This window comes from Ceratosolen solmsi, unplaced genomic scaffold (genome assembly GCF_000503995.2).
Source record: "Ceratosolen solmsi marchali unplaced genomic scaffold, CerSol_1.0 scaffold35, whole genome shotgun sequence".
NCBI classification, from domain to species: Eukaryota; Metazoa; Arthropoda; class Insecta; order Hymenoptera; family Agaonidae; genus Ceratosolen; species Ceratosolen solmsi.
The window spans coordinates 3,892,954-3,914,153 of NW_011948423.1; positions in this window are offsets into that span (position 1 = coordinate 3,892,954).

Consider the following 21,200-nt stretch of genomic DNA (forward strand, 5'->3'; position numbering starts at 1 on the left):
AAAAAAAAAGGGTAATTTTTTCTTTTATTCCAGTGTTTACGTATGTATGCACGTATACCTAGTTAAATCCATAATTCGCATACAAAATATCAATAATTTATCATTTTAAATATATTTGCCGGTACTTATTTGAACATAAATATTTTAGCACACGTATATATTGCTACTTTAATGTTGTAATATAATGTTAATTAATAATAATTGAAATAATGTTAATTTTCTTATAAGCTTGTCATATCTACAGTTTCATATAATATTTGTGCTTTTTAAAGTGTCATTTCGTTATTTAATTATAACTAATGAAATCACTTTACAATCATAATTACCAAAAATATCATAAATGAAATTCTATTATTGTGCGTTCGAATATTTTACTCGGACGATTTAAACTAAGATATCGCGATATAATAATTAATTGATTTATGCAATAAAATATGAAAAATAATTAATTCTCTCGTAATATATTAAACGCCTTGTTAACCACGAAGAATGCTTCATCGTGTACATTCAATGTGCTATATAAATTAATGATCTTACAAATTTCAATAAAGAATCTTATATTGTTACTATTTAAGTTTACAAGCAAATAATTCAACGAATAAATCTATAAAATTAAATATATAATTTTTAACGAGTTCTATTCAATTTCATACTAGTTTTTTATTTTTCATTTTTCAATAAATCAATTAAAGCTACTTTTAATAAAATACTTTTTATTTCTTTTAATAATTACATAATTATTGGCACAGTATGTAATATAGTATAAAAGAATTTAAAAAGTACTAACTAACAGGAATATTGAATGATTCGTGAAATTTGCTGATTATCAAAGTTCAGATCTTTTCTTTGGCATTCAATTATTAAAAATGTATGAGTATAAAGTTATGATGAAAGTCGTAATTATACTCGGATTTGTCTCTATTAATAGATTCACACTACTTTCAAATGGATCGAATACTTATGATTACACGTAGAGGGCGTTTTCAGAGGTAGTCGTTATAGGATGATGTACAACCTCTACGAGCAAATGATTATCCTGGAGAAATTATATACGCGGTAGCAATATACGATACCATGTACAATATTTTCAATACTTTAATATTTAGTTATATATTTTGCATACGTATTATTTGTAATTATACATTGATTCTTAACATTAAAGTTATATAGTGCAATCATCAATTTGGAATTATATTTTAAACTACAAACTGTCCGCTAGGCGAAAGCATTTTATTCACATAAAATGTGATATAGAAAATACCGACTTTCTTAATACGTCCTTTGCCTACCGGTAAATAGTTTTCTGTTGATTTGTCTGATAAAAAGCTTCTATCATTATAAAATGTCCCTTATCTGGCTGTAAATGGAGCGTGATGATGTGCTTCAATATTTTGTATTAAAATAACCTTGGAAATATCGAGAAACATTTTATCGAATACAAATGTGTGTAGGCGTGTAGATTGATATGTTTAATGCATTTATTTTATATATATATAATAGATTTAAGTAAAATGTTTTTAATACTTTAGATATTACTTTCTTGTTGTTGTTTTTTTTTTGTTTTTTGTTTTTTGTTTTTTTTTTTGTTCAACAAAACGTTACTTACTAAGAATAAGACCAATTTAATATGAACTACTCAATTATTAAATTGAATATTATTAACAATGATCTAGTATAAACGATATAAGAAATTTTGTTTTTTTTTGTCATTATGACGTATAATTATCTTATAATTTACTGCAATATTATTGATGTAGTCACATATGCCTAATATGAAAAATGAATTTTTAAAATGAAATTACTTCTTCTTTTTTTTTAGTACTATGATGAAGAAATTTTATGCGTATCAATTAGTTGCGTTCATTTCGCTAACCGGATATTTAAATAATTTATAGTATAATTTATCTAATTGTAAATTCAACAAATTTAGATATTCAGTTTATAATTATAATATAACTGATATTTTTTTATAGATAGAGTAAGAAGAGGATTAAAAAATAAGATTCCTTTTTATTCTTTTGATACATAATGATTAAAGCTTACTTAGAAGTAACATTCAGAACTAACTTTATGAACCATAAATTGTCTTGATAACGATTTAAATAACGGTAAAAGAAATTGTTCTAATATCGTTATATTTTCAAGGTTAATTCTAAAGCGTTAAAAGCGTTAAAAGCAAACTGCAGCAGCAGCAGCAGCAGCAGCAGCAGCAGCAGCAGCAGCAGAATCCATAGTAGCAAAGTAGTAGTAGTAGTAGTAGTAATAACACAGCAAAGTAGTGTTAAAGAGAATGCACATAAATGGAACGAGATGAAAACTTTCTGTGTATTTTTTGTTGTAGCACATCTTCAACTTTGCCAGCGAACGTTTCAGGACTCGCGTAATACCTCTTACTCTCTCTCTCTCTCTCTCTCTCCCTTCCTATTTCGTTCCATTCATAAATATACGTACGATTTACGTTGATATGTGAAATTCGAGATTTTGATGAATTTTCGTGACAATTATAAAATATCACCTTCATTATTTATTTACTACGGTATTCTTCTAGTTCAAAATCTTATTGAAACAGCTCGTTATTTATTCATAATTTTCAGATATTTTATAAGGAAGCTTCTTTCTATCGTTACATATAAATTAATTATTAAATCGTTGAATCTTAAATGAACTGCTCTGTTGATATTTTAATGAAACTAATTGCATTAATCGAATTATTTTTCTTCTTATATATAATTCTTAAATTAAAGTAACAAGTGTAAGGTTCCAAATCTTTTCTTGAATCTTCAATTGCAGGTTATATATTATGATTGTTTATTAGCGAAATTTTATGGCTTCGTTGAAATACTTTTACTCAAATGTTAGATTAATAATACATTTAGGAAATGTATATTAATATATTCGTGTATTAGGAAGGCTTTTAAATTTCTTTTACATCGGTTTGAGAAGCGAATAAAATAAAATATTGTACAATGATTGTTTAATAAAATCACAATAGTTTATTTAATTTGTGAAATATTAAAATGCTTTTTATAAGTTACACTATATTATAATTGACATATCATTAAAAAGTATTATTTATTGAATAATAAAAACGTTAAGATTATAAGAACGAATATCTATATATATATATATATATATATATATATATATATATATATATATATATATAGTATATATAAATATTATGCACATATAATATATATATATATATATATATAAATAGATTATATAAAAATAATTTGCAAATATTTTGTTGCAAATTCTTCATGATAATATATTGCTAAACTAAGAGCTAGTAACTCGAGTCAAAAGTTGTATTTGATGATTAAAAGTACTCCGATAGATAATCTTGATCAGAGTGTAATTTAATCTGTAATGCAATTTAAGCAATTAAAATAAAAAATATAACGTCGCTTGAGGATAGTATTGGAACGAAAATTGCAGTGCGTTTGAGTGTAGTAAAGAGTAATCGGATTGATCTCGTGAGTGCGCCTAGAAGTACGATGACTGTTATCATGCCAACGGCACTTGTTGCATAAAAACAGACGTAACGAGCGCTTCATCAATCCATTACTTCCTCCTGACCCGAGCGAAACTCTATGCTAATTTGTAAGGTATGTGTATAAATGCATATAAGTACATCGGAACGATTTCGCTGAATGGACAATCAGGACTTGATATCTTGTGCTTTGAAGCCTTTATCGGGATATTATCGTCATTATAGGCCATTGATAGCGACACTCCTTTGCTCGATTGCTCGATTCCTCGATGCGCAAGACTCCCGTAAATAACCATAAGCCCAATGCCATCTTCTTATCGAAGAGGTTGTAAAAAATTGTGTAATATACTAATATTTGACTTCTTTCAACCTCATTATTCCTTGTTATGCAGCATTCTATATTGTATTGTTTTTGTCTCACTTGCTATCTGTGTAAAAATCAAATAACCCGTCAAACCTAATCTCGTCGAGCATTCTTGATTATTATTCATTCTTTTTTCAATCCTACGTTCCACGAGAAAATGATAAGTCATAACGTATTAAGGCCCATTTATCTGTTATGGGGATCTAAAGACTTTAGAAATATGTATTCATGTGCATATAAACATTTTTCAAAGCAGCTATTTATTTATTGATGTATATATATACAATGCTACATTCATAACGTTTGTTATATTATTTTTGTTTCTTTTATAATAAAATAATACATGTACATTTATATTTTCTTTCAATATCGCTTTATAAAAGAAGTCCATTCGATATTTTACAATCAAAATATTATGCATTTTGAATGTACTTTATCCATTCTATCTCTCTTTTTAGCAATGCAAAATTATTATTTACTAAAATTGATAAAGTTTATGATAGTTTCAAAGTACTACGATAAGAAACTGCCATTCTAATCACAGTACACTGTCTAGTACTTTACTGGTCATGTATCGGTATATATAATTAGTGTACAAAATTATTTCTTGAAAATATTCTCAAATACATCAACAAATTATTAATACGAAGGGATACTTAATTTAAAAAAAGCTAAATATGTTTAAGAATTTTATAAATACTTTTATAAATAGCTTTGTTGTTTTCAAAATATTTCTCTCTTTAAATAAAAAGTACAAAAAAATATTCAAGTTTATGTTAAATAATACAGTGGTTCCCTCTGTATTATTCTTATTCTAATCAATAATATTGAAATATAAAAGTAATTTATTTAAAAATATTTATACTTGTTTTTTTTCTTTTGCTAATGTTGTTGCTGTTCATGTTGATTGTAATAAACATAAACAATTTTTTGCCTTGATATAATAAATGTATTTCAATCATTTTTGTTGTCAATATAAAAAAAAAAAAAAAAAATTGGATGAAGGTCGATTAACGCAAAGTACTATGTCATAAGGAAATTACATTGAGGTTTGCGATACTTAAACGTAATTATATACAATGTCATTGGCCTCTAATATTTATGACGATTAATATAAATCTAACCGATCCTATATTCTATTGAATGATTGTTTATAATTACGTGTAGTGCAATAATATTTCGATTCCATCTATAATTGCAATTGATTCATTATTATGACGAATATTTGAATAGTAAAAAGATGTGATAAATAATAACGGTGTACAGCAAAATATGTGTGGATTTATTGGGAATTCGATGTCAAAATCTTGTTTATTTATATTGGAATGTAAAAATTATTTTAATGTATTAATAAGATTATAAGTCAAGTATTATAACAAACACATAAAAGAATATAATAAAAATTATATAACCTATAATTATTTCATATTTATAAATAATTTAGTTCTAATTATGAGCAGAAAAAACATGCGTAAATTATAAACAATGCAAACAAAGTTTATAATTATAAAAAAAAAAAAAACGGAAAAAATTACTAGATGATTTTTACATTCGATTTGGTATCGTAAGAATATTAATCGCAAATTTTTTCGTACGATATATTCAATTATATATGTATATTTAAATATCGGGGCACATTTCTGGAATGCAAATGTATTCATTTGAAAAACTTTGATTCATAAAATATGTATTTTATTAATGCAATTATCTATTGTATTGCAATTATTGATATAATTTAAAAGTTAAATTCCAAGTAGATAATATCATAGATTATCTTTTCAGAATGCGAATTATGAATATTTACAGATTTACAAAAAGGACTAAATATATTTAAGTATTTTAGTGAAATATAGAGCGAGAATGCAGTAGAACATGCCTAGAGTAATATTTAGTTTCGTTACATAATTATATAATAAACATTGTTAGAAAATACTTTCGATTAAATTAAGATAACCGATATCAATAAAATATGCGAATTTCGAAATGTAATTCAAATGTGAAACGGTATCAATAATTTTTTAGCAAATATTTAATAATAAAGTCATTTGTATATTAGCTCTTATTTGAATAAAATGTAATTAATTAGAATATATTGGCAGATTTTAGGAGATGGTGTATTTATCTTATTTTTCGACAATGAATTAACTAATTCTTATATTTGTATTAATATTATACTTTATGAAAATACGGGAATATTCATTCTATTGAATAAAATGATTAAAATAAAATTATTTAAAATTCCTAGTTACAAAATATGGTTACGTATGTTAGACGAACAATAATTTTCACAACTAATAATCAGTACGTTTAGTCGATGTTAAAAATTAAAATGTCCTTTAACTATTCCTTGTTCTATTCTACTAGAAATTCAGATATATTTTGATGTTTTCATTTATGAAAATCTCATTAGATACATAAGTACATAAGTACCATACATAAGTACATCTTCTGTCTAGTCAATTTTTCAATCTGTGCAGTCTGTGTTTTATGTACATGAGTACACGAGTTGAACAAGTGATTATGGAGTTGCGTGTGAGTCCTCAAAAGAATTTTGTACTCAGATGCATGCGATTATGATCTTACAAGAGAGAGAGAGAGAGAGAGAGAGAGAGAGAGAGAGAGAGAGAGAGAGAATTGCCGATCTTTGACTATAAACGATCAAGGTAAAAATCATGAACCGAAAAATTACAATTATCACTACAAATATTGAAAAGTGAGATAAGCTGATCTACAAGAGATCTTGAAATACTTTAAGAAAAACAATATCAACGCAAATCTAATAATCTAATTCATTTGTATAATAATCTAATTATAAAAGTATAAAATTGAATGACAACTAATTAATTGATCGATCCATGAATTGTACAGTTTTTTTTTTATATAATTTGTTTAGTTATCATATAATAGGTTTATATCTTTAAATACGTATAGAAAATAAAGTCATATTATCAGTTTTTGATGAAATACGTTGTAATTCTGTATTGCTTGTAAGTTGACATTAATGATATATTATTGATTATTTTTCTTTCGAATGTAAATAAAAACATGATATACAACCTTTCGTAGACTTGTACTTATTTGTATAACATATGATTATTTATTGTTATTTATGACATTTATTAACATAAATAATACTTATTGCATATAATATGCCATTACAATTGAGTTTATTATGTTATTTGAATATTTATTAGATTGAACATACATTCTATATGTCTGACGGATGGTAAACGTAGTTCCTTAAATTACTGAATAAACCAATAGATGGCAGTATAATAAAATTAATTCTTAAATCTTTCATTGATTTTATAAATTCAAACAAAGATCAGTTTGTCAATGTTAATTTAATAAATATAATTATAGGATTTGATTTTTTGTTTGTTTGTTGTAAATATCATTATCTAATATCCAATTAGAGTAAAATATGTCAAAGCTAGTATGCAAGAATATTTTCTGTTTAAAAATAATTATGATAATTAGATTACAAATTTAGTGAAATATATTATTCTGTATTATATAAATTGGATAGATAATGTACGTTTTTCGAATAATCTTACCCGACAATCCTACCTATGAAACAAAGAAAATTCATAGAGTTATTTACGATTTATTCATTTAAATACAATATGACTATATTTTTGTCATTTAACATAATCTTTGTAAGTATAATTTACTAAATAAAATGATAGTTGGGCCATTTATGTATGATTTCATTTTTTATAGATGCATTTTTATTAACCTACATAATTAAGTGATTTTCAATAATAACGTGACACGTTGCACCGTGAAACATTCATTATATTAAATAGAAATTCAGTATAGTTTATTTGATGCCTTGCAGTAAATTGTAAATTGTAAACAAATTTGAATAATCGACTCGATTGCACTAACCAAGTAATTACACGAGAATGAAAAGAAGCGATCGAACTCTGCAATTTTCAGTTAGAAAGGTATCGACTGTTATTTTTATAATCATTCAAAGATTAAGATGAAAAATGATAAGACGAGAAATCTTAAAGAATTTCTAAATAATGAGCTTCGTGGAAAACAAATATTATGTAATGTAAACAGTTTAGAGTAATCGACTCGATATATCTCGTACTTAAATTAATGTAAATTAAGTTTTAGCAATGATAGCCAATTATTAACGTTGCAAGTAATTAGACACATTATTAAGCTAATTGCATTATAGTGTATTTATAAATCTTGCCAGTGTACGTAAGATTTCTGAAAAAATCCATGACTTATAAATTAGTTGCATCACGTTATTATTTGATAGATGGCTATAGAAGTTTAAGGAGAAATAGAAAACATTAATATAGGCATGAATATAAAATCCCCTATAAAAATATTAATAAAATTAATTTTTATAAGGCCTATTGAATGAGAAATATACGTGTGCTCAATAATATTTTACAAAAATCCTGATAGAGATAAAAGCAGTTTTTATAAGAGTTTGATCAAACGATTTGCCCTTAATGAAAAATGAATTTAATAGAAAATGATTAAGATATTACAAATTTAAAATATTTAAAAATCGATTTATAATCTTATAACCAAGTGGTATTTTAAATTTCACTAAAATTTGACATCCACCGTTTGCCTCCACAGTATTTAATTAATTTTAACCAAAGACACCTTTTTCTTTGTCTTTGTGAAGAGCTTAAAGTATTTAAGGTCGTTTAAAAATATTTATAATACTTAAATCTTTTATGACATATAAAATGGCACTAAATAGAGATTTCTTTAGTGAGAAAGTAAATCAAAGTGTCATCCGGTGAAGGTTTTGTCATATCTTTATTACCTTAAGGAATTTGCTAAATTTTATAATATAAAAATAATATAAATTACGTGCAAATGCGAAATGAGATATATTACGTACGGAGGCACTTGGAAATTAAAGGTACATAATTAATTCATGAGAAACAAAACATAATTTATCAGGCTAGATATTAAATTCGCTTAGGTCGGCGCAATTAAATTGATATCTACTTGAACAAAGATAATGAATAATGAAAGCTTATTTTATTTATTATAATGAGAAAGCTTTTACACGCGCGGCCGACGAAACTATTTTCGCCTCGCTTTAATATCGTTTAATTAAATCTGATGGTCGGAAAAAAGCTCGCGCACCTCGATTTTGCAGTTTCGAAGTAAATTTATTAATAGAAAAACGTAGTAGCCTTACTTGTCCATTAAATGATTTATCCTGCTATCAGTGTTGTTAGTGATTTATCCAACGAACTTGTTGCAAACGGAACAGCAAGAGACTAAAAGCTGCACGCTGTAAAATGCGAACGAGTGCTAACTGTAAAAAACTGGGGATGGAATCGCTGGAATGAAAAGTGCATGTATTTCAACACGTGAATAAAAGGAAAGGCAGGACTTCCCAGGAAAGTAATACGATGTATTAGAAAATTCTGCGGGACCGGAATATCCTTGCTCCCATATAAGGTCTTATTTTTCATAAACATCTTTCGATATGAGCTTCGCCTTGCCTATGTGCAAAATTTACAATACTTTTTCTCAAAATTACTTGAAACATTATTCACATTGTTAAACTGATGCAGCTTTATAGAAAGAGAAGAACGTGCAGTTGAATCGTTCATAATAAATGATATAATTTTGCATCCAATGCAACTACGATTCTCATTAGTTTCATTAGTTATTAGTTGCATGCACATACGTACGATTTTACTTTACATATTATTTCTATCACTATAATTTAATAATTCCAAATAAACTTGAGATAACAACTATTTAAATAATTGTAGTCTTTATAGTAAAAATGTTTTGCTGGAATGCTGAATCGGTTGAGAAAAAAAGAACGGTAGAATTTTAAAGTAAAAATCTAGTTCTAAGCCTCTCCATTCGAATGCTACACCTTTCGTACATATGTAAGTCAAGAAGAAAGCAGCAAAATGAAGAAAAGAAATTCTTATCAAGCCAGTAAAAAATACGGAGATTTACCGCTTATTGAATTGCTTGCTTCACTCGAAAAAGCCCCATACAACGTCCTATTTAGATTTGAGGCGTCTGATAATTTTTAAAAGGAATAATTTCATTTAATTTTCCTGTTAGCTTAATGCTCCAATGTATACAAATGTACAGACTCGCAGAGGATTTTTCATCGTTTTGGCGATTAAGAAAATTAGAATTCTATCTTCGCTCCTTCCTTTCACAAGATAATAGAATTATGTCAATATTTTAATTAAGTATAACGAATTAGTTAATATCCGACTATTTTTTCCCCCTCTCTCTCTTCTTTAGAGTTTTAACTTATCATTTAGCTTATCGTTGAATTTCGCCTCTCGAATGTTCTTACTTCATTATATGCTGAAATTCTTTATTTTATTTTTTAATCTTCAATTTAAAATTTTAATTCTTGTGTAGATGCGTTTTGCTGATTATTACGCAGTACACCAATTATTTCTATATAATTCCTACTCGGTTAGTTTTCATTTAGTTAATCGTGCAGTAAGTATTTGCAATGCATTTTATAACAAATGTGTGCCAAGTGTCGATATGCTTTGCATATTGCTAAGTGTTAACAAAAATATGTAAATTTTTATTATTATATTAATGGAACACTTGAAAATTATTATTCCTTAGGACAATATACAACGAGTACTAGCTTTTTGTCTATGCGAATAAATGCCATCATATATTCGAGAAAATTAGTAGCCTCTTAGTTTTAAAGGATAATATGGTCTTAGCATATCTGAAAACTCAAACTATCGTAGTTTAGTCCCTATAGCTACGAATCGAATTCTCAACATAATAAATGATAATTTAGATCGAAACTTAAATAAAGACTTACATTGCACACATTTACATTTTTACGTCTCGTTATTATATCGAAGTATGAAATTAAAATTAGTTCATTATCTATGCAACCGCTTTTCAAATCACAATGGTGTTTATGAAATGTTCATTATGTTCATAAAGAGATTATTTATTTTTCAATCTATACAAATAATGTAGTAAGAAGAATCTATATATTTCGAAAATTGAGATTACATAAGAAAATCGACAAACTTTTAATTGAATATACAGATAGAATAAAAAATATGCATATATATATATATATATATATATATATATATATATATACACATGCACATATACTACGTATGTGAAACATATATAAAAATTTATTATAGAAATAAAGATAATTGTGTGATATTCGATACATTTTAGAAATATTATACACATAGTTACTAGCGCAACTTTAATTGGGTAATTTATTTTATGCTATTGTTTGTTATATGCCAGTATAATAGATGCATGAATAGATCAAGGAATTTCTTAACTGTACAGTTCTTATCAATTGAATTTTATACTTAGTCTGAATTTAATGAAAACTATAAAATAATCAATAAAGAAATTATATGTATCCTTATCGCATGATAAATAAAAATTTTAATTTTTTATCGATAAATAAATTTTGCTTTTTTCTTTAATAATACACGGCATTCAGTGTTTAATATATATTTTAAAGAATTAAGTAAGATAAAGATATTACAAGATAAGATAAGATAATGAAAAGGTTCGAGTTAAAGAAAGTTTCAAGTCTGCGCGTTAAAATTAATATTATATATTTAGATACTCGGTGGTGAATAAATTTTAATACGTAGCGTAAGAGAATTTATTGCATCATAAGTGAAATCTCTTAAATATCACGACATTCCTTGTATGTATTATTTATATGATTATTTTCAGTGTAAAATTTATTCCCTATTTTATTTTTAATTTATTTAAATTTTTTTTTCTTTATTTATTTATTTATTTATTTTTTCTCGAATTTTTTGTTGATAAGTTTCAGATATCACTATTATTAATAATATAGTCGTAATAACAACGACATATTCACATATGACAAGATAATGTAAAAGTAATCAGTGGAAAAATGAATGAAGTCAAAAGCTCATAAAGAAATTACAGTTGAATTGATATGTGCAAGATAAATGTAATGTCAAAGCAGTAATGATGATGATTTGTCGACAATATTTGAAATACTTAATGTTCATTTAATGGTAAAAAAAAAAAATAGTACAACGTTCCATTGGATTCCATTGAATTTATTCTTACTTTTACATTTTAAATGCATTACAAATATTACCTTGCATTATTGGTATAAATTTATGAAATATCGTGCACAAGTCTTATGCCCAAAAGCTTAATGTTTTTAGCTCTGACTCTATTATACAAATATTAACACGCAGCTAATACGCAATATTTAGCAGTGAAAAACATTACAAATTGGCCAATACTCCATTTTGACATTCTCGTGAATGTACAGCTGGTTTCTGGACGTATAACACAAAGCGAGAAGCGGCGCATCGTAAGTGTAAAACCGATTGCAAAAGGGCGACACACAGAGAGAATGAGAGAGAGAGAGAGAGAGAGATACTTCCTCTTTTAAACTTCGAGAGCGCTCCAGTACTGAATGGCGCATATACTGTCGTCTTAAGTAAGTGTAGCGTCTTTGGACTTAATCAGAAATTCACAAGACAGATTTATGTACTCTATTCTTTTCGACCTTCTTCCGCTATGGAATTGCGACTTGCTTCCCCAGGTTCTTCTTTCTATTCCTATGTTTTTAATATTTTTTTTTTTATTCCCATTCTTCTACATATCTTTCTTTGGATTATTCAGACTGATTTTAATGATTTAGTGCACCTAGAGTTCGGCGAATATTATTTCTCAGTTTGTAGCTTTGTGTGTGTGTGCGCGTGCGCGTATGTATGTGTGTGTTTGTGTGTGTTTGTGTGCGTTTGTGTGCGTTTGTGTGCGTTTGTGTGCGTTTGTGTGCGTTTGTGTGTCTTTGTGTTTGTGTGTGTTTGTGTATATATATTAGGTAGTAACTTTTAAAATCGATTAACGAGAATAACTCATTAATTTAAATACATCTTAAGAAATAAAAAAAAAAAAAAAAAAAAAATTGAACGTTTAGTGTGGGTGGAATTAATTTTTATTGTGAAAATAACTCGATGCTAAATTGCATAGAAATATAATATATTTTGATTTCAAATGTAGGAAATGTTTTATTCATCAATAAATTAATCAATCCTTATTCGAATCCTACATATTGTAAATAATTTAAATTATAGTTTACATAAAGAATGACTCTATATGTTTAAATTATTTTAATGATGGCAATTTAATTTGCATACCCACACAAATATATATCATTTTTAAGATTTATATAGAGACTTTATAACAAAATTTTTAAAACTACATAAAGTGCTAAAAAATTATGTAATTAAAGTGAGATATTTCAAATATATAATGTGATATTCATTAATATTTGGAATATATAATTAATTATCGAGCAATTACTTATTGGATTAGATTGCCTAAGTTATATAATGGAAAATTAATCTATTGCGTTAGATTTATAAAGTTTTAAAAATTTATTCTACTTCTTAGAGTTGACTTGCGCCTATATGTGAAATAAAAAGGATCGAAATGTCGAGTTTGCTTTATTAAATCAAATTTACACTCGATTGAGATACGCTTACATACCATTATATTTATGAAATATGATTTTTATGGTATAAATAAAATATTTTATTTATTTCTGCTGCTTTCCATCTATTTTAATAAACTGGTGTTAAAAAAAAAACTTTACCACAGATATTTACACTGGACAATTTAATACTTTGCCGTTACATTTTAATACATTAAAAATCGCATTTTAATTAAAAATTTGAAGTTATGCATTCAGAATGGAAGCTGATTCTTATCTTAGAAAAAAAATAGATTAACAGTACGAATCGAATATTTATTAGCCTCTTTGCTCATCATTCGCAGTATTTGTCTGACTTAGGTTACTTGAAGTAATAAGCCATGACAATTCATTGGAAACTAGTGTCCTTTTTAATTAATTGTAAATCAACGGAGCTTTTAATTTTAATGGAGCAAATACGTGATATGTAAATTGCTCGATACAAGTGCGCATGCGTGTCGCAGGACTCTCGATGTTTATTCAGACTTTCGGTATGCAAAGGCATTCGCTCGATGTACATTGTAGCAGACGGAAACACTTGACTGTTACTTGTGTTTTATTTTTCTAGCTTTTGTGAGCAAATATTAAGATTATGATAATCAGTATTAAGAATATATGGTATGGCAATAAATAATAAATAGTATAATATAATTGGCAGGGTGTTATCCCGGCCAATTAAAAAAATAACCTTTACGTTTTTTATATTTAATTTAAATTATTAAGCAATCGGGTTATTCGCATTTAATAGTGATAATTTATCTAGTTAAACTTAAGAATTATGACTCGGTATCCGGAGATACTGATTACTCGAATTTTTCAATATCTAATGCAGATGAAACACTCTTAGGTGCGAGTGTAGGTTAGTTGCTGCTTAGTATGCCTTACTATTTTCCGGTAGCCAGATTTCAAATTAATAGTTAAGAAAAGAATATTTAATAAGATAATAAAAAAAAAGTGATTTTTCTAATAACCATTTATATAGCAATGTAATGCATATTCATAGAACTGTTTATATATATATATATATATATATATATATATATATGTGTGTGTCTCTCTGTGTGTGTGTGTGTGTGTGTGTGCGCGTGCGTGTGCGCGTGTGCATGTGTGTGACCGGCTTTATCTAATATTTTATTTAACATTACAAAAATGTATCAATACTGGTAAGTTCAATTAAATTATTTAGTATATCAGATGCAATAAAAATGCGAAAGTAATTAATCGTAAATTTTCGATTAAACTTTCTTATATTACTATTAGAATTTATTTCTTTCGATTTAGGTATGCATTAAATGCTTTAATTAAATGACATACAAATTTCACATTTTATTTTATATTTTACCATTGGTCTTTTTTCTTTTTCTATTTAAAAATTTTATTAGACGCTCACTGCATTCGATAAAACTTGGATCATTTAATCGAAAAAGCACTTAGTTGTGTTATTTTTTTTTCTTCTCAATAACCAGTCTTATAAATTATTGCATTAAAAATATTGATTTTGACATTATTATCGATATGTGGTATGTAATCAATAAGAGCCCCTAATAAGACCCAGAAGAATTCCTTTATCGTGGATATCTTTTCCAGGTTATAGTTCTTTTTACAACAAACGCCCTAACGATTAAGTTAAAATATAAAATTTAACGCGCCTTTGTAAATTAATTTATTCCATAGCATTATTGCGCATTACACTTTGTTATAACTCTAAGAATTTTTCTCCTCATAATTATCATTATGACTTTAGTTTTTCGTGCGTACATTTAATATAAATCGCCGATTGACTATAACTGCTACACATTTTATCAGATTAATCACACATTATATATATTTATTATCCATTATTTGCATTATTCGTTATACTTATACTTCACAAAATTTTTTACATAAACATTAAAGTCATATAAATGCATTTATCGAATTGCCCGATTCTCTTCAAATAGGAAAAAATTATTATCGCTAATCAGGAGGGAAGGGCAAAAAAAAAAAAAAAAAAAAACAAAAAACAAAAAACAACAAAAAAAACATGAAATGGAAGTTCCCTATCAAAAACATAATGTTTTACACGTTCCGATTATTCCACAAGATTCAATATAAGTACATTAGTTATTAGATTATAAAATAGCCTACGGCATACCAGTGAAATTATTGTACGGCATCGCTATCGCTCAGCGTAGATCGGACTAATTTGCACTTGCTTTGCAATTTGCGAAATTTTTATCTAACTCTGGTTGAGATATTTAGATGCTTCCGGTGGTGGTGAATAGCCATCTCATTGAAAAGATCACGCTTCTTATTTTGCCTTATTCATTTTATCTTTTGAGCGATCTCCCCGTGATTTTTCTTCTTACAAAATATCCAGTCTCAAAAATCATTCTCACCGCGACACGTTAACCGGTACACCGAGCCCTAAAAACATACTTAATGCGTCATTCGGCCAAGCCCATCGAGGTGCTTAATGGTAGGGCAACCTTCGCGAAACCAGCGCGAGATGTCTCGAGTGAAAGGTAGCCAGCCGAGCATCATCAGGGCATCATCGCCCGACCAACGAAACTTGGAAACACAACTCGATTTATGCTTAAGCATCCCAGTACGCTTTATCCCGACCACGTTTATCTAATTAATCTAGGGATTTTTTTTGCCATGCAATGCCACCGACGAGTTTGTACGTAAAGCGAAATTATCAATATCTATGCCTCGCGGCTTTTCCTCTCGAGGCGCGGCACTGCACATACGCCTTCGGGATCGTGCCTAACGAGTTTTCGACGAGGCTATGGTGAGGCCTACCACGTCACCATCCCTCTCCCACCCCACACTATACATGGCCGTGGGGCCTGCCACTCCGATTGTCTCCAATTCCGGCTTTACATGGAATACGAATAAAGGGGGCTTTACGTTGGGACGGGAACGACGTCGTACCTCTCTCGGCCTCTCTTCATTCCCCTGCGCGTCATTACGGGGAAAGCACTTTTCTTGCATCGTGCGTTGTTGACGATTGGATGGATCGGCCGGCATACAGAATCGATGTACTTTGTATGGCAACATTTGTGCGAATCGTTCTTTTCTCTCAATTCGAAATTTATGGGAGCGCGGGACTTGGGCTTTGTATTTTCAACGGCCGGTGAGGCTATTAAATCTCGCTCGGACTCATGGGCCGATGATGGGAAGATTGTCTTATCGTAGATATTGAGAGGAGCGTTTTGGAGAATGTCGTCCGGGGCTTTTTGCCCGCCGTGCCAAGTATTATTATACATGGTAGCGTCTTACCGAGGCTACATTTGTCTTCTCATCCGCGTGCCTCGAGCGACGGCATTGGCAATTAAATCCCTCGCGTCCTGCCGATCCCGCGACGTGGCAAATCAGACTCGTGTGTCACTCGAAATCCGCTTTCACGGTCATCGAGGGTTAAATATAAAGTTTCAGCCCCATTCCACCACATAGGCAAAGGTACGCACCACATTGCCGCGTTTTCAACAAACAATTCCAGCGATATATCTCCCCAGCGATATTTAATATATATTTTATTTAAATGAGAAATGAAAATGCATAACGAGTGGTACGCTTGTATAAAGTCACCTCGAACGCTTGACATTGTTTTCCATCGCAGCAGATAAGACATCGAGCATCTGACATATTTCCGATCTTTATCGCAAATACGAACACATTCTTGAATAAGGTTAATGGCATTTTTGCAGCTTTATAAATGTTAATATCGTAGGGATGGGTAGCAGCCAAGTTTGCACTTTAAGAATCGACATTAGCATACAATCTTTCCCTGTTCATTCGGAATACTATGTTCATTCACCGGCATTTGAACTCAACCAAATGCATTGCGTATTCGCACAAATTTCGAGTTACCCGGAAATTGCATTGTTCTTACTTTGCTTGACTTTGATCAAACAAAGTAAAAATCTCGAATTATTTATATGGGTAGTAAAATGGGTAGAAAATGCACAGGCTTTGCTCGGAGTGTTTGTTTAGTATCGTGGAGTAAAGTTTGAAGTAACAGCAGCAGCAGCAGCAGCAGCAGCGAACAACGTCGACGACGACAATAATAATGATAATAATTATCAATGGAGTAAGTAGAGGATAGGAGAATTAACTAGATCAATAGTCACGAATTTCTCCATAATGTTATAATACAATCGTTCAATCATGAGTGACATTAATGAAGTATGTGGCCAATCGTTTGCCACTCGGAGCTAAACATCTGCCAAATTTCATCTAGAAGCACCACGTGGTAAGAGGTACTTTATGAACTCGCAAAACGAAACGAAAGTTTTGCCGGGGATTTATTCAAAGTCCGTTTAAAGTATAGACGTACGTCGAGTCTGGTAGTGCACTTCATTGCTCTATGCCGTTCCAAGGGATGGGACGGCGAGAGGGTAAGGTCCTCGCGAGGACTCCGGTGGTTAGGGGAGGGGAGGGGATGGGAGGGGGGGGGGAAGAAAAAGTCTTCCGGACGGGCGGTCAGGAGAGACAGGGTAGACTCGTGGCACCAGAAGGGAATTACGACTGGGAATCGTTGTAATTGCTCGGCACGTGGGTGCTTCATTAATGCCAGCCTCATGCTGTTCGCGCGCGCGCGCGCGCTTGACCCCATGCGTCGTCTCTCCAGCCTATCGGTCTGTCTTTCTCCTGGAGTAAGCGACGACTGCCTGGACCACACGAGCGCGGATGCAGCATTGAATTCCAGCTTGCGACGGGACGCGGGTGCGCATATCCTCAGGTGGGCAAGGGAGGGCGGTTGGGTGGCGAGGCGAGGCGAGAGGAGTGGACGCGAGGATGAGGAGAGGCGAGCTGCCGGAGCACGCGAATAGTAAGGAGGCAGAGAGAAGAGAGATTAGATACAGATCGTGAATACGGTATAACAATAGTTCAAACAAAAGGCTCATCAATTGATAATATCGGTACAAAACGTTTTACATACCTCCTCGCTCGTGGTGATTTTCTTTTCGTTTATCCTTTTGTTGGAATAAAATATGCCTTTAATCAGTGCTGCGCGACTTGCGATTGTTTTATGAGAGTAATTCAGATACCGCACTTGGAATACTTTCATCAGCTCGTGGATCCGCGCTTCGTTCCCTTTCAGTCGAGCGCTCCCTGGCATTTTAAGTTTGAGCTTTCGTTATTTGCGCGAACGCCACCGTTTATACGTCCGCGATGCTTTATTTGCAGCGCATTACGGAAGGGAAGAGAAATGCCCGGCGCGAGAGACACTAAACCGAAATTTCTTCGACGATCTACTCTCTCGCTCTAATCTCCTCATTCGCCTCTCCCCCCCCCCATCCCCCTCCCCCCACTCTCATCGCGTGAGTTGTTAAACTCGCTATAATCCATGTAATGCGCGAGGATAGATAGAGAAAGTGCATTAGCAATGTCTCGTGACGCGTACTGCATGGATAAGGTGGATATTTAGTGGGCGATACGGGGGATGTGGCTGGGGTGGGGGAGGAGAGAATATCAGCTACTCGTTAACCGTATTGTTAATCGTACGGCTATGATATTGGCATGGCTCGGCCATATTGAAACCATATATGCCGAGTTGGTCGCGGTAACGAATCCGAGCGGCCAATTAATGGATCTTTTATTGCTCCGAATAGCGTCACCGGCGCTTCGCCATACCACCGAACTCGGCCAGCGGCGAATTACGTCTTGTTTGCCGAGAATTATTGTTATGGCGTTGCGAGCGTTGGTGCGCCTCCCTCTCGTGCTCCCCGCCACCGCCTCCTCCTTCACCACTGACATCAGCGATCCTGTTTAACATGTCATCGGGTACGCCTCGGCTGGATGTATGTAGGAACGGGGGATTCGATCGGCGATGTCGAAGCTTAACTCGTATCGAGCCGCTATTATGTCGAGCTCGCGCATCGACTGAGACGCGGACATCTATAAATTTGTCGCTTCTTTGCTGGCTGATCGTACGCTGCGGAAAAAGAGAAACGAAGAAGAAGAAGAAGAAAAAAAAACGACGGGACCTCGTGATTTACGCCTCTTACGGGCGCTGATATTATTATTACCATTCGCGGAACTTACATTTGTCCGTGATAGAGGTGAGGCGAGTTGAGTCACTGGATATTTATCCCCCATCTAAAGCTAGTTTGCTCGCAGAATGTATGCAGATGTCGTTATTTCATGATACTTGGGAGAATGTAAGCTACAGTCGATTACTTTGAAGTTAAATTATGAAAAAAGTTCAACTTGGAAAACTATATTAACAAACTTTCGCAGCGTCAAAGTACATAAATTGTCTCGAGAAGTTATCTAACTCATGTTTGTGGCACTTTACGCTGTCAAAAGTTCTTCCCAATCATATTTTAATCAAGCACTTTATGCAAATTTGCATTTCTCCAAACAAGATCGTAAAAGATAGCTCGCGGAGAATCCGTTTTACCCTTAAAATGCTACTAGGAAGAGCGCGACGACCGATACTAAAAACGTCTGCTGCATATTATTTATTTAGAATCGTCCCTTACTTTCTGCAATTCATTTCTCCTCATATTCCTAATTATTCATTTAATAATTTGGTTTCATTTAATAATTATTCATTTAATAATTATTCATTTAATAATTACTATATAAAGAAACAAAGCATATAATTAATTTGCATATAGTTATGGAATATCTTTATTGTAAGATTAGACTCGAGTCTCTTCATTCAAATTCATCAAAAATTTTCATCGTATTGTCATCGATGGCCATTCATCTCCGCCGCGTTTATTTCTTATTTGTCTGCGATTCAATGACAGACAAAAGGAGTAATAATCAGCATAAATTCTGAATATAACCAGCTTGTATTTTACGACGATAAAAACCATTCCCGTCGATGGCTCTCGATAGAAGAAAATGATGCAGAGATTATTTATTTAAAGCTGCATTAAATAAATAAATAAATAAATAAATAAAAAAATTTAAAAAATAACAAAAATACTCCTTCGTCATATCATGCTCTTTTTACATAAGTTTTTTCACAAAATATTGTTTTTCAAATGCAATATTGTTTTTCAAATAATGAACACTCACTATCTACGAAATAGATTTCCTTTTATGAAGTTCTTAAAAGTATACAAAATTATACGATAATACAGTAACGGCTTCGATACTCGTTTTTTTTTTTTCATTTAATCGTAATGACAATGTAATGTTCTTATAAAAATAATACGTTTAAAGTAATTTGAGAAACTACACCTCGTAAATACAAATTCTTTTACTTGAGCATTCATATGGGGAGGCCAGCAGTCTTAGATTAGAATTAACATCACACGTTTAAAAATTAACGACGGCTCGTTTCAATTGCAATTTACGTTGGAATACTTATTAATATATTATAAAATTACGTTGGTTTATTTGAATTTGATAAGCAGTATTTTTAAAATACTTAGAATCTTCGGCAAGATTAACAAAACAAATAAATTTATTAACAGAGTCGCAATTTTCAAATCCTTTATCTGTACAAATATGGGATAATAAATAGATTGTCGGTATGCGTATTACCCTAACTGTTAAATATTTTATAATTTCCAGTTCCTCTCGTTGCCGATGCACAGCGTCCGTTATCCTACGGATTTCTCGTTCATGCGATAGAATAAAAACCACATCGCTGAAATATTGATCGTTCGAATTATTTTTTGGCTCTCCAATGTTCCGCAGAGGACGCAAGCATCAATGAACAAGCGATTAAAGTTCTTTTAAGCAACCAAGTCAATTGTTTCTCAAATAGCACATCAGCAGCTTTCACGTTACTTAAATTGGACGCCTTCGGCTCGTAGTCCTTCGAGGCTCCAATTTTTTTCGAACGCCGCACATCTCCCGCCTCTCACTTCCTCTCTTAC